The sequence below is a fragment of the Loxodonta africana genome, chromosome 17 (assembly GCF_030014295.1).
Source record: "Loxodonta africana isolate mLoxAfr1 chromosome 17, mLoxAfr1.hap2, whole genome shotgun sequence".
Classification (NCBI taxonomy): Eukaryota; Metazoa; Chordata; class Mammalia; order Proboscidea; family Elephantidae; genus Loxodonta; species Loxodonta africana.
Genome location: NC_087358.1, coordinates 33,618,766 through 33,635,301, shown reverse-complemented (window position 1 = coordinate 33,635,301; position 16,536 = coordinate 33,618,766). Strand labels below are relative to the sequence as shown.

The 16,536-nt window shown below is 39.4% G+C and overlaps 1 protein-coding gene across 13 annotated transcripts in view; it reads right to left on the bottom strand.

Moving 5' to 3' along the window:
- Window positions 1-16,536, bottom strand: part of KLF12 (KLF transcription factor 12) — a 502,486-nt gene that overhangs the window by 137,056 nt on the left and 348,894 nt on the right. The gene's annotated exons all lie outside the window — the stretch shown is intronic.

Genomic DNA, 16,536 nt, shown 5'->3' with positions numbered 1-16,536 from the left:
AGCTCTTAACCACTGTGCCACCAGGGCTTCTGATTATAGAATAGAAATTACAAAATCTACAATATTATCAACTCCTGAGTGGTTAGAAGTTGATTATGTAGCTCATGAATTACTGTTCAACCCTCTGGCTTTTCCTTTTCCTGGCTCCTGGGGCCAGATTTCTGGCTGTATTACTGCTCATTAGCACTTTCCCTGGAAGGTAGATAGCAGGAGTGAGAGGCAATGTCATTTGCTTATAAAAAAAAAAAAAAATTTGCTTATAGCCCTCCTAGTAAGTTTAAAGAAGAATAAGGTTTACATGACTAAAATGAAGTTTTTGTTATTTCTCCCACTTCAGTGAATCATGGTCTTGCAGTTCATGACTGCTGTAAGTGGAGCTTTGATCACGTTCATAGAAATGACAGAAGTAGGAGCATTTTAAATATCTGTTTAGGTATGCTGTGAAGTGCTCTTCATCTTCATCCTGGTTTCTAAATATGATTCTTTTCCCACTGTGAACTTGCCAAAGCAAGAAACAGCCCAATGTTCTAAGCCCAGGTGACCAGGACCATCCAATCCTTGCAAATGAGAGGATTACCATCGACATTTAATAAGGCAACACATATTTTTATGAGTTAAGAGTTCATTTCCAACTCCTCCTCTCTATGAGAAGCTTTAGCAACCACTGCCAAAATCTCCATCAGTCAGTGCTCACCTCAAGCACAAAATAAGCACACCCTCTAAATTAAAAGTACTCACTAGCTATGCAACTAGAGCTTTAAAATACATGGCTCCAACCCCACCAGCTCCAATCGGATTGCTACTCCTCAAACCTGCCTGCATAAGATTTCTAGAACCACCACGGCTTGCAAAGGAAAGCAAAATGCACTTAAAATTATGGTTACAATAAAATTTGGGTACACTTGGAATTTCATTTCTCTTTTTTTCTCAAATCATTTTCTTGTGGCTATGCATCATACATTAGATAGAACCACAAGGAAATGATAATATTTCACCCACAAAATGGCAATTTCTTATGGTGCTACCCAATATTTACAATATGGCTGGAAAAGCTGTGCGTACAGATTTTCAGTGTATTTCTAACGAAAGTTCAGTAGGAAGGAATTTTTATCTGTTGAACCTGGTATGTGCTAATATGCTTGACACATACCAAATCTGGGGTATGTCAATACGTGCTTTGCACAATAGTGTCTGGCAAACACTAGACGTATTAAAAAGAACTCAAGTAATCTAAAAAGCAGCTAAGGGCAAATTTACCACCCCAAGAGATACCTGGCAATGCTGTCACCACTGTAGGGGGTGAGGGCACTGCTATTGGCATCCAGTGAAGAGAGGGTAGAGATGCTGCTAAACGTCCTCCAATGCACAGGCTAGACTCCTCCTGCAGAGAATTAACTAGTCCTGAACCTCAATAGTGCAGAGGTTGAGAAACTCTGATCTAGAAATTTAAGAGTTTGGACATACGAAAGCATTACACCTTCTGACTTTCAATTGTATAACTATGTTCTAGCTTCAAAGTCACTAACAAAAAAATGACACCAATCATTGGATTGTCCATATTTTCTTGCCAATGGAAAGATTTCCTTTTATGTGACTCTACACTCATGGCTTCCTCAAGCACAGTACTCACTCCTCAAATGGCAGACTTTGTGTGCAGTAACATTCAGTAATAGTCTCTGAATGTGTTCTGTGTGCCACAAACTGTGGGACAAATAGACTATATTTATTTTCCATTTGGTCTCTAGAGGAGATGTTAGAGAATTTCTTTGTAGGGTCAAGTAACCAGTTCCACCATCACCTGAAAACAAACTGCTTCTTAAGCATTCAGTTATTCCAATGGCCCTGAAGGCACTGTATCATTTAAGATTTATTGTGGTGGCAGGCAATAGAAGCTGGCTTAGTAGGCTCATTTATATAAAAAAAGGAACGTACTAGAAAGATACTGAGCAGCTCACTGACAGAAGGTAAAGATGAACCAGCACTCAAATAGCACAGGACCCACGGATGATAACAAACATTTCAGCCAGGAATTCACAGGCAGCTTCTTTGTGGGCCCTGCTGTTATAGAATGATTCACCTAACAGCCGTTCATAGCTACTCAAATTCAGCCAAGAAAATGAGCATTAAACCTATCCAGGTTTCCAAGTCACATATTGTGTGGCATTACATATGCCTATAATTGTCAACAACTTAACATTGAAAGTGGTTGAAACATCATACACTAAAAGTCCCTTTGCCAAGACACCAAGTTAGTAAACAGCCAAAGAAAAGAGAATATTCTGGTGGCATCATTTTGCCCAAGACAACAATCTGAACTCTCAGAGGTCAATAATATAATTCCAGAAAGTTTTAGGCAGTTAACCAATAAGCAGTCTGGATCTGAAATTAAAGTCTAGCTCTATGAAAGATCCCAAATAATTGGTGTGAGAGTTGTTACATCATCATTTAAATTACGTGTTATGTTTATATCTTAATCAAAGTTTAAAATATGTTAAACATGGTATCTTTTCTTGATGTACTTTTCAGGAACATTAAAATAGAGGATTTCTTTCCAATATTTTCAATAAATATTATGAAATACATCTGCTACCATCATGCTGGGAAACTCTTTTTACCCATGCCTTCAGCCAAGCTGAGGAAGTAATTAGAAAGGCTTTTTAAAATCTGCATTGCTGATTAGGTCAGATGATTAGCTTATCTACATACTTGCATAATTCAGCTCTATTTTTATTAAATGTGGGATAGGGACAGCTACCCTAGTTAACCTCCACTAGTCTTTTAATTTCTCAGCCCATTAAGGAAGGACTGATTCTCTGGGGCATCCAGGCACAGATAGTGGGAAAGTTACCTAGGCACCAGAATCAATAAAATAACTCCTTCCCTAAGTAAGAGAGTAGCAGATGATCTATAAACATTTGAAAAGAATTCACATTTGAAATTCTATTCCTCTTAAATGAAAAAGTAATGAGACAGTTTTGGTTAATCCAGTTCCTTGCTAGTGGAGGTGCCATTTCTCTTAGTTTCTCTTGTGTGAGCTTCACTTCATGTGACAAACTCCCTGAGAAGATAATTACAGAACTCTAATACCTGAAGTCAAACCTATTTACTCTGGCTTTCAAATACCCACCTGTGGTAGATTGTTACTGTTAAGGTCTCCAGTGAATCATGCCTCCCTGTATCCATTCTCTTGTGTAGTCACCTCACACAATGGTTCTGGTCTTGGCTATATGACTTGATGGGGGACATGGTTTGAAAACCACTTGCACATTGGGTTTTCCCTCTCTCTTTGCTTTTTTTAGAACCTGGCCAAGTGAAGAAGTCTGGGAAAGCCTATAAGAGACCAGCCAAGCCTAACTGCCAAGACATGTGAATGAGTCATTTTAGACTGACCAGCCACATTCCAGCTGCCAGATGACTATAGCCATGTTACAGACTGAACTGTGTCCCCAGAGAAGATACATTGATATTGTAACCCTCAGTACCTGTGAATGTGACCTTGTTTGGATATAGGGTCTTTGAAGATGCTGTCACTTAGGTTAACATGAGGTCATACTGTAGTTGGCCCTAATCCAATGAGTTTTGTCCTTATAAATGAGGAGAAGAGACACAGAGAACAACACGGAGGGAAGAAAGCCACTTGAAGACAGAAGTAGAGACTGGAGTGATGTATCTACAAGCCAAGGAACAACAAGGAACCACCAGAAGCTAGGGAGAAACAAGGAAAGATCTTCCCCTACTGCCTTCAGAGAGAGCATGGCCCTGTAGACACCTTGATACACCTTCTGATTTCCGACTCCAAGGCTTCCAAACTTCTAGACAATAAATTCTGATGTTTTAAGTCACCTAATTTCTGTACTTTGTCATGGCAGTCCTAGGAAACTAATATATCATATGAGTGATCCCAGGTGAGATCAGCAATAAGAGACCAGCAATCAGCAATGAGAACCACCTCACCAAAAAAAAGAAAAAAAATTTTTCTTTTTTTTTTTTTTTTTCCTCACCAAACCCACCCCAAATTTCTGACTCACAGAATTATACACTAATAAAATAATGTTATTCTGAGCTACTAAGATTTGAGATAATTTGTTACACAGCAATAGATAATCAATGTACTACATTACTTCCCTAGATCCTTCTAGAAATTTCTTAGCAATGTTGTGGACAATCTACTGCTATAACTGGTCAGTCTATCACAACCCTCTCTATTCTCCTCCCAAGAAACAACCCTGTTTTTGGCCACATAACTACTTACAAACTTGAGTGAAATATTAACACAAAAAAGAAAAAATGAAAGCCACATACAGGATTTTATACTATTTGCATTTCAATCCAAAATATTCTAAAATGAACTTACAGGTGTCTGGCTTTATCAGCATCTTCCCTGTTTTTTCACCATTCCTCTGGCAGGGTTCCTAGTTGATTATACTGTTCAGTGGAACAAAGCTTTTCTACACTTCTCCCAAGTTCAGACTTGATAGGGGGCTCACATGAGTGGGTCCTCCCAGCCACGTGGTTACTCAAAACTATATTTCATATTTTTGGCTCACTTCAATACACATGAGAAATTTAAACTTCACTCTATTTTTTTTCCCCAAATAGAGTGGACTGACACAGTGGCATCAATGTTCTTTCTTACCTTCCCCCACAAAAGCATGTTGTTGTGTGCCACCAAGTCGATTCCAAATCATAGCGACCCTTGGCGCTGCCAAAAGATTAAATACTCTGCTAACTTCTTTAGAGATAAACTGGTCCATTTAGCTATTCTTAAAGGAAAGAATCTTTTTCCATAAATCACCATGTTAAATGTGTACAAAAACCGGCTGTGAACACAAATTACAACATACAGGCTAACACTTTCTCACAAGAATGAATCAAAGAAGTTGACACTGAGTCCCTTTCTTCTCCCTCCATTGAGCTGATGGGACATGGAGCACACACTGAGGGAAGGGATAAGAGGCAGCTGGGCGGGCCAGGGGCAGTAGTGGTGACAGGCTTTTTTTTTCTCCTCTTTCAGCCAGTGACAGCCTGCCTGCTACCTGCAGATGCCCTAATTGTTCACCCTGCCAAGGCTGAAACATGTCCCAGTTAGAGGAATCTTGACTTCCAGAAAGTTGCTGTTTTAGACAAGAACGATGAACAGTGGGGAGAGGAGGGGGGAAATGAATGTGTGGGGCGGGGGAGACATGCAGGGAGGAAATTCACAGGGTGACAGAGTAGAAAAGTCTTCCTCTAACACATTCTATGCAGGAATCCCTCCAAAATGGAGGACCTGAAGAGTTTCTATGGGACTGGGGATAAAAGCACAGGTCTGGACTCAGAGGAAGTCCCTGGGTGATGCAAATCGTTAGTGTGTTTGGCTGTTAACCAAAAAGTTGGAATCTACCCAGAGGTGCCTCAAAAGAAAGGGCTGGAGATCTGGTTCCAAAAAATCAGCCACTGAAAAACCCTATGGAGCACAGTTCTATTCTGACACACGTGAGGTTGCCATGAGTTGAAATCAACTCCAGGGGAACTGGTTGGACTCAGAGAGCATGAGTGTGAATTCTGGCTCCATCATGTGCTGCCACTAGACCTTGGGCTTTTCATTTCACACCTGTAACCATCAGTTTCTTCCCTGTCATTGCTGTTGTAAGGAGTAAACTAGAGAACACATGCAAAGCATTCTACACCCTGCCTGGGACTTCATAGTCAATTATTATTATGTTGTGCTCCCACAGTTAGTAAATTTAGTGCTTCCTCACACATCTCAGATAACACTGTTTCTAAATCCCTCATCGTTTACTGAGCTATTCAAATTAAAAACCAAAAAAAAAAAAAAAAAAACCAAACCCGTTGCCACTGAGTCAATTCTAACTCATAGCGACACTATAGGACAAAGTTGAACTGCCCCACAGGGTTTCCAAGGAGTGGCTGGTGGATTCGAATCGCTGACCTTTTGGTTAGCAGCTGTAACTCTTAACCACTGTGCCACCAGGGCTCCTATTTAAATTAAGCAGTTCTGTTTTCAAATTGACCTATACTGAAGGTACCCCTACCCATACCCATTGCTGTTGAGTCGATTTCGACTCACAGTGACCCTACAGGGCAGAGCAGAATTGCCCCATATGGCTTCTAAGACTGTAATCTTTACAGAAGCAGACCGTCACACCTTTCTCACAAGTGGTTGGTGGGTTTGAACCACCGACATCTCGGTTAGCAGCCGAGCATTTAGCCGCTGCATCACCAGGGCTCTTTGAAGGTACCATTATAGAGAAAAAATATATAATTGGATAATATATAAAACTATTGCTTCCCTTAAACAAAACATGCATTTAGGTATTCAGCCAGCAACTATTTATCAAGCACCTACTGGGTAATGAGCACTCTACTGGGTACTGGGATAGACCAGTGAACAAAGTAGATAAAAATCCCTGCTTTCACACTAGAGGGAAACGTATAATAAAATAATAAATAAGAACAACGTATTGGTATACTGTTTCAGAGAACGATAAGTGTCTTGGAGAAAACTAAAGCAGGGAGGGTAGATAGGGGCTACTGAGAGGCAGGCAGACAACCTTAAAGAGAGTGGCCAGGAAAGGCCTCAGGAAGAACATGACATTCGAACAAGGACCCCAAGGAGCTGAGTGAGGGAGGGCCATTCCAGGCAGAGCAAATGATAGGTGCAGAAACTCTGAGCTGGGAGTGTGTTTATGGGCCTGAGGACCCGTAAAACCAAAAAAATTAAAAAAGACAAGCCCCAAACCAAAAACAAACCAACTCACTGCCATCAAGTGGATTCGGACTCATAGTGACCCTATAGGATGGAGCAGAAATTCCCTGTAGGGTTTCCTGGGCTGTAATCTTTACAGGGAAACCCTTGTGGCATAGTGGTTAAGTGCTATGGCTGCTAACCAAAGGGTCGGCAGTTCGAATCTGCCAGGCGCTCCTTGGAAACTCTATGGGGCAGTTCTACTCTGTCCTATAGGATCGCTATGAGTCGGAATCGATTCGACAGCACTGGGTTTGGCTTTTTTTGGTTTCAATCCCTACAGAAGCAGACTGCCACATCCTTCTCCTGCACAGCAGCTGGTGCATTCAAAGCAGAGACCTTATGGTCAGCCAAGTGCTTAACCACTGTGCCACCAGGGCTCCGTCAGGACCTGTAAGAAGCCCAATACAGGCAAGGAGCCTGGAAAGGGACTGAACAGAGCACTGACAGAATAGGGTGTACAGAGCAGGTGGGCCTTGGAGGCTGATGGGAAGGGAAGCCATTGAAGGCTTTTGAGCATACATAAGAGTGACAAGCTTTGAATGATGCCATTTCACAAGGAACAACTTGCCTATATGAGCCAGGAGGACAGGCGGAGGCCCAGCTGGAGATGCCCATGTGGGGCTCATCAGTGCCATTAATATTAATGTACTCTCCTTTCTCTTCCTAACATCTACGTTAGGTTTTTTTTTTTTTTTCCTTTTGTCGTCTCAAGCTGTTTGCACACCCAGCTGTCAATTAAAACTCAGGACTTTATTACGTGAAGGGCTACGAAGCATGTCCTTTGTAATATATTTGTACAACTGATATTCTGAAACCAAACGAGGAAGCTTACTTTATCCCTGGTAAATGTTATCTCTTACTGGTGAATTTTTCTAGCCCATGAAGACATGATGAGAGAAAAATTCATAAGTAAATAAAGCATATGCTTGACTCAAAGTATCATGAACTCCAAGATTAGACCTGGCTCTCCAGGGTCGCACTCTACTTACTAATGTTTGGACTATACTTGCATCTCACTTCTGTTACTTTTGCTACTGCTACTGAGACTGTATGACTGTACAGTATAACAACTGTGACTGTCCATATAACACCTAAGAAGATTTAAAATTTCAGTGAATTATGGAAATTCTGGGATGTCTGGTACTGTGCAGATGAAATGAGCAATTCAGTCATTCCCCCCCCCCATTCCTGTATGCATACTGCACAGTGTAATGGCTTCTTTTCCCATTATATTAAATAATAACCTCATAATGTACTTACAATTTCCTAGTTAAAGGTCCACTTCTCAGTTATGCCACTGGACCTCTCTCTACAGCTTTCAAGACTTTTGGTTATTTCTCTTCATTTTCACTTCCAGCCACTTTTTAAAGCCCTTTCCTCCCTTAGCTTCAGGAATGGGCAAACTAAAACCTGAGAACCTTGGTACCTGTTTTTGTAAATAAAATTTTATTTAACCATGCTCATTCGTTTTGTCTCTGGCTGCTTTCACGCTACCACGGTAGAGTTATGTGGTTGCCAGAGACCATACGGGTTGCAAAGTCTAAAATACTTGTGGCACAGTGGTTAAGTACTTGGCTGCTAACCAAAAAGTGAGCAGTTCGAATCCACCAGCTGCTTCTTGGAAACCCAACGTGGCAGTTCTACTCTGACCTATAGGGTCACTAGGAGTCGGAATCAACTTGACAGCAACAGGTTTGTTTTTGGGTTTTAGAGAACTTCTTTGCTGACTTTGTTGTATACTACTGAATTTTTTTCTATCTCTGATTATCTCTCCTTTTATATTCTTCTTTGACTCTTCTTTCTTCATACACCTAAATGTTAGTTCCCCCCATGTTCTATTGTCTAACCTCTTCTTTATGCCTCCCTTCATTGATGACGATATCACCAATTTCAAACAACTCTACCATCTCCATTACTATCTCAGAGGGAAATGTGTACCAAATCTATGTTCCCAACTCTAACCTCTCTCCTAATCTTCAGTATCCTGTTTCCAGCACCTACTGAACACCTCTTCACCTGCATGTTCAATAGTCATTCCAAATTCAAGTCCTATTCTTCCCCCGGGTTTTCCAGTATCTATTGACGGACCTATCATTTTCCTGGTCACCCACATTCAAAACACTCATTCATTTCATTTGCTCCTTTTCATTAAATTGTGTGCTAACTGCTCTTGCTTTTACCCCCCCATTTTTTCTGGAGCCCCTTCCTCTCAATGAACTGCCTCAAAGTGCATTTTGCACATTTCTCTAGCAGTTGAATGAAGCAAGACTCTCCTTAAGACATTCCTTGCTTGAAAGGAATTTTACCCACCACCTAGCAAATGAAGTTCAACCATTTCAGCTTTACAAGACAGCCCTCTATAACCACTCCACAATTCATCTTTTCATTCAGGATCCTTACAAGTCTTATCCTCAAAACCCCTTAAGCCAGCTGTACTTGGCTATTCCCTTCCATATATATTCTGCAAACAAAAATCTACCCTTCCTACCAACTGACACCTTCTTCATGATACCTTTCCTTCATTTGCTCACTAAATGCAATCCCTCCTTTTTTAAAAACACCTATACTATTGTACTTACATATTTTTTCATGGCACTTTTACACTTTCCATTTTGAATTACACTTAAGCATATATTTATTTTACATCCTATTATACTGCCTACTCCTTGAGAACAGAAACTCTGTTGATTATAATCCCTTGTACACAGTAAAATGTAACATTTACTGATGAAGATGATGGCAATAAGCATAGGTCTCTACTTAAAATGAATATAGTGGTTCCCAGTGGGCAAGAGATTCAGCAACCTAATGATAAAAATGTCTATTCCACATCTTCTTTTTAAAATTACATTCTGACTTACATTCTAATATAAGCATTTGTGGGGGAAAAGTCACAATCATTAAATTTCTATTACTCTGTAAAGTCTTAGATAATTGTATTTTTGCTTTGAATAGGTCATAGGATGACATGGGAATGAAAACGTTCATAATTTTTCTTCGCTTCTTAGCTGAATTACATTTAACAGGCTTTCCTTTCCTTTCAGGAAATCATTTTAAATACCTCAACATTCTTATCATTTCTATCACATGGGTTACTGCCTGGAAACAGCAATGAAGGAATTTCATCCTATATAGTTTAAAAAGTAATGTTTGCTGAGATTACATCATCAGCTACTAGAGTTCCATTTTCCTAAAGAAACATGACTAAAACTACATTCCTCATTTGTAAAAAGAAAATGAACACAGATTTACAATTGTCTTATGTTCACCGGAAGAAAGTCTTAAGAGTACAAAAGGATCTTTCGACTAAAAAGGGTTCATAAACTTTTCCATTAACATCTGGCCTTTTACACTATGCTTGATAGCCTTATATAACAAACACTTCAGAGTCTGTGAAGAGTCTTGAACTCTGGGAGCCTTCTGAGATATCACCACAACCCTGTTTCCCATTACTTTTGTACTTCATCAATTTAGTATAAACGCTCAAAACCCAAGCCAACCAGCTGCGATTGCTTTATTAGAAACTGAATCTACTTTAAGCAGGGAAGATTTGAGATAATAACAGAGTGATTTTATGGTGAATACATATAGGAGCCCTGGTGGTGCAATGGTTAAGCACTCAGCTGCTAAGTGAAAGGTTGGCTGGTTTGAACCTACCAGAGGCTCTATGAGAGAAAGACCTGCCGATCTCCTTCTGTAAAGATTACAGGCAAGAAAACCCTACAGGGCACTTCAACTCTGTCACATGGGGTCACTATGAGTGGGAATGGAGAGGATGGTACCCAATAACAACAACACATGGAGAATAATGAGACTACCAAACTCATCTTCATCTGTAATGCAAAGATTTTAGGCACTAATACATGGCCCTTCGTTTCCACCTTTCTTATTTCACTCAGTTGTTTTTTTTGCTCTTCTTGGTATTCTGATTCATGGACTGGGTAGAACTGAGTCTTTCAAGAAATGGATTCACATTTGCTATAAAAATTTTGGAAACCCTGGTGGTATAGTGGTTAAGAGCTACAGCTGCCAACCAAAAGGTCGGCAGTTCAAATCCACCAGGTACTCCTTGGGAACCCAGTGAGGCAGTTCTACCCTGTCCTATAGGGTCGTTATGAGTCGGAAATGACTGGACAGTGACTTTTTTTTTCTTGTAACAATTTTAAGTATCACTGAATCGTGGTCCTGATTTTTTGGTGCTTAAAAAAAAAAAAAGTCACCATCCAGTCAATTCCGACTCATAGCAACTCTATAGGACAGAGCAGAACTGCCTCATTGGGTTTCCTAGGAGCGGCTGGTGGATTCGAACTGCCGACCTTTTTGGTTAGCAGCCTAAGGGCAGGAAATCTACCTTGAATTTCATAATTCTGCTTCTATCTCAGCTATGCTAGGTACAGTTAGTTGGCATGAAAATGACTTAGGGAAAGGTTCTTTGCTACTTTAAAACTAAAAAGGTTTTTAAAAAATTGGTTCACAGAACTATTATGGCACATTTAGAATCAATGCTGCTGCTTAACCTGACACCCCTCTTCAACCAGTTTTTCCTGCATGCCTCATCTTTAGAATATATTTAAAACTTGTTGGATTAAATCCTGATATGTAATAGTGATTTAATTAGTCCTCTTAGAAATACAACAACCAAACTAAACCAGTTGCCATGGAGTCGATAGCGACCCTATAGGACTGAGTAGAACTGCCCCATCGGCCTTCCAAGGCTGTAAATCTTTATGGAAGCAGACTGCTATATCTTTTTCCTGATGAGTGGCTGGTGGGTTCAAACTGCTGACCTTTCGGTTAGCAGCCCAGCACTTAACCACTGCACTGCCAGGGCTCCTTAGAAACACAATAGATCCTTGGTATTCTCAAGGCTATGTTCTAAGACATTATAAATTCTCAAATTTGTGAATTATTTATATATGCAGTGTCCTTTTCCCCATTGTGTAACACAGTTCCACCAAGAGTTCTGTTTCTGTGCCTATCCTTATATAATTAAAAAAAAAATATGAAAGTTTTCTTTCTCATTTGATCAGTACACTTTTCACACACACACACACACACAAACATGCCTTTTCCCCCACCGTTTCAGAAGTTACTGTGTGGGCCAAAGTAAAGAATACAGCCCCACTGAGATGCGTGCTGTAGTTGTGTGGGTTCATCTCATTAACTGACTCCCAGCGTATGTGATTCTAATTTTTACCAAAATACAGTGACCACATAAAAGACTTGGAGACACCTGTGAAAAGCAGAAATCCCAGATGTTATATTTGTGAATGCCAGGGTCCACTGTATTAAAATCATGAAATGTAATTCTTTTTTTTTTTGGAGGGCAAAAGCAGGTGCTGACTATTCACTTTCCTGTATATGGGTTGGCACTGCCTTAGAGTGGAGCACATAGCTATCCAAGAATATCTTTGGACCCACAAGCAAGTATTCTTACATTTTCCACCTATTTCAATCTAGCTTGAAGAATGTGTTGGCTCACTTCCTCATTTTATGTAAACTACAAAGAAAAAATTGTATTCTGTTTGTTTTTGTTATTTTGATCAATGAAATTGCATTATGACTGTTTTCAATATAACTTCTATGTTCTGTATCTTTTTATAAGAAGGGAGATTTCTATTAGCTTCCATCAATCTGTGAGAAACTTGCATCTTCTTTTTGTTTATTAAAGAGAAGGTATTTTGATACTTTGCTAATAGGCTCCCCGAGATGATAAATTCTCTAGTCTTTGGGAAAGCTGTGGAATGGAATTCTGCACTTCCTTTGCTCTTGGGTTGGAAACGCTGGTGACATAATGGTTAAGAGCTACGGCTGCTAAACAAAAGTCAAAGTCGGCAGTAAAAACCCACCAGGCACTCCTTGGAAACCATATGGGGCTGTTCTACCCTGTCCTATAGGGTCGTTATGAGTTGGGATCGACTCAACAGGCAACGGGGGTTTCGCTCTTGGGTAGGACTGCTACATTGGAGCTTGTTTGGCCAAACCTTTTCATGCACCCAGTGATTCAGGCCTCTGATCTGGTCCAGAAAGGAGCCCACGCAGGCAGGTGGTGCTGTCTCCCAATAGGACTATCATGGGTTGAATTATGCCCCCCCGAAAATGTGTGTATTAACTTGGTTAGGCCATGATTCCCAGTTTTGTGTGGTTGTCCTCCATTTTGTGACTATAATTTTATGTCGAGAGGATTAGGGTGAGATTATAACACCATCCTTACTCAGGTCACCTCCCTGATCCAAGGTAAAGGGAGATTCCCTGGGGTTTGGCCTGCACCACCTCTTATCTCTCAAGAGAGAGAAAGGAAAGGGAAGTAAACTGAGAGTTGGGGACCTTACACCACCAAGGAAGCAGCACCAGGAGCAGAGCGTGTCCTTTGGACACAGGGTCCCTGTGCCTGAGAAGCTCCTTGACCAGGGGAAGATTGAGGACAAGGGCCTTCCTTCAGAGCCGACAGAGAGAAGAAGGCTTCCCCTGGAGCCGATGCCTTGAATTTGGACTTTTAGCCTACTTTACCGCAAGGAAAGAAATTTCTTTTTGTTAAAGCCATCCACTTGTGGTATTTCTGTTCTGGCAGCTCTAGATGACTAAGACAAAAGCCCTCAATGAGATGGGCTGACGCGGTTGCTGCAACAATGGGCTCAAGAATAATAACAGTTGTGATAATGGGCAGTGTTTCATTCTGCTGTGTACACAGGGATGCCCTGAATTTCGACTTGTAACCTACTAGACTGTGAGAGAATAAATTTCTCTTTATAAATACCATCCTCTTGTGGTATTTCTGTTATAGCAGCACTAGATGACTAAGACAAGGACTCTTGAAGAACAAGGTCAAAGTTGGCATCCTGCCTCAAGGCAGGCCAGGTGAAACACCTGTTTTGAGAACACTACTGTATGTACCAAACTGGTAGATAGCAAAGAAGGTACACACTGCTCTTTTTTCTTTCATAACTTCAAACTGACTTACACTAACTTCTTTGTGAAAGTTAATCTTGTTTTTGTGAGGAAAAGAGAGCATTTCTGAAAAAAAATTAGGGCTGTGATGGAGGATGCGGTCTTGGGCCTTTCCCCAGTAACTGTCTGGTAGGTTGTGTGGTACTTGAGGTTGGTATATTTCAGTATTAAACAAATACTAAAAGTTTTATATTCTTTTTTTTGATTACAGTAATAAAAAAGTGAGAATTTTCATTGGTAAAAACCAAGGTATCTATGTTTGGAAAACTTTTAAAATTTCTACTGCTGTACTAATGTGCATTCTGGACACCACTGTGCCACGATTTCCTTGACTAAAGCTGCCAGGTCACCTTGGCACTGAGCACTTGCTGTTCCCGAGACCAGGCTGCAATCAGTGGTGCCAGGAAGCATATTACAATCCATCCAAGTTTACTTCTTAATAAGAGAGCAGGTAATCCTCCAGTGTGCCTCCACATTTAGACTATCAATTAAATAAGAAGTCAGGGGGAAAAAAAAAAAGTCAGGGGCCAAATCAATTCCTCAATATTTTTATTCCTCTTTCTCCTTCTACCAATCCAAATCCTGAAAAAAATTGTTTCTTCCCATTGTCATCCAACTATCCTTGATCTCAAAGTTAAAACACAAACCATTTAAGGTATATTCTAGTACTTGCCCTTCCATTAATTTGCTTATAAATGTGAGTTAAATTTCAAAAAAAATCCTGTCACCATTAAGTTGAGATTCTGACTCATAGCTACCCTATATGACAGAGTAGAACTGCCCCATAGAAATTCCTAGGCAGTAATCTTTATGGAAACAGTACATCAGGTCTTTTCTCCTTTGGAGCAGCTGCTGGATTTGAACTGTCAACCTTTCAGTTAGCAGCCAAGTGCTTAACCACTGTGCCACCACAGCTCCTTGTGAGTTAAATTACTTATAGCTTTTCTTTTCATGTTGTTATTTTTATCAAAGAAACTCCAAACACACATATAATGATCACCTATTTATCCTACTAAAAATTTCAAAAAAATCTTATTTTGTTGAATTTCCTTCAAAGTAGTAAGAAACCAAAAAACACAGAAAGAGTTGAAACCCCCTTTGTGTTTTCTAATTTATTTATCATTTCCCTCTGCTGTAGTATCCTGAATAGGTCTGTATTTTTTTCCATTTATGTTTTCATGCTTTAACTAATACATATATATATATACACACACACACATACATATATCAATAGACATTACCTACATGATTTCTTCTTTAAAAAACTGCATATAACACTATCATATCCTACAATTCGCTTTTTTCACTTAACATTAAATTTTTGGAATTTCTTCACACTCTTTCATTTTAATTGCTGTATAGTATTCCATGTTAGAATTATCTATTCTTGTAATGATGGAAAATGAAGTTTATAATATCTTCAATATTACAAATGATATTGCAAATTTAATAGTATATACTTGGAAATTATGGGGTATTCATACTTTTTTTTTCCATACCTTCAGTTTTATCAGATATTGCCAAATTGGCCTGCAAAGTGGTTGAATCTACTTACACTCCCACTGGCATGTGAATATCTACATTTTGCCGCACTTTTATAGGACTTACTGCATTTTTACACAAATGGCGTGCACCTTCTACATGTTTGTCAACTACTCCCTTCCTCCACAAGGTATTTTTATAAGCACACTACAGTAATTTTTTTTTTTTTTTTTACAATATATATAAAAACTGGCATAGTGGCACTTACAAAAATACCTCATGAGTGGAGTAGTTAGCAAACAAACACAGAAGGCACATGTTATTTGCATAAAAATATGGTAATATTGCCAAATTTTTTAAATTTTCTAAAGTCTAAAGTTATTCAATGTATCTATTCTTCTCTGAAACATGACAAAGATCTAATGCACTATAAGCATCCACCAAACACTTCTATCTTTTCATGTTCTTTTTCATTTACCATCTAGATTTTTGGTTCATGTTTTTGTGAACAGTTAATTAAAATTGACCTCTCTAGGCAGATATTCGTATGTACTTTTAAACCAAGTGCTAAGCTCACCTTTTCTTCTGAGTTAACTTTTCTTCCTCTCAAATTGTATCTTTTAATAGTACTTTTAGCAAATTTGTATGAGTGGTAAAGTCTTAGTCAATATATGTCAGAATATATTCTTATTTTGCTGTCAACTGAATTTTACTTTAGCTGAGAACACCTTCCTGTATTTTCTCAGCTTTTGAAGACATTACTGCATTGCCTTTTGGCGTTTGTTGTTGCAGGTGGTTTTGTCACTCTCTAATTACTTCGTAGACAAGCTTTGGAGATTTTCTTTATAACTCGAACGTTTGATAGCTTCACTGCATTGTCTAGGTATGGATTTAATTTACTTACTCTTCTACACTCTAAGATTTATGACTTCCCTTAACTTTCCAAAATTCTCAATTATCTCTCTGAATATTGTTTTCCTGAACACTGCATTCAACCTATTTGTATCTTATAGAAGCCCTTTTGGTTACAACTGTGTACCACCTCAACTCATGTCTCCCAACTTTTCTTTCATGTGTTTTTCAATGTTTTTCCTCTACGTTTTCCTGGTGAAATCCTCAGTACAATCCTTCAATTCATAGATTCTCCCACTGAACTTTCTCAACATTCCACTTGCTAAAACAAAAAGCATGGGAATTATCCTACATTTATTTTCTCCTTCAGCCTGTATATCTAATTGGCCAATAAATTCTATCAGATTTCTATCCACACTTCCTCTGCCCAAGCTCTTAAAAATTCTTGGCTTCCTGAAATAGCCTCCTAACATGTCTTTCTCTACCTTCACTACATTCAGTCC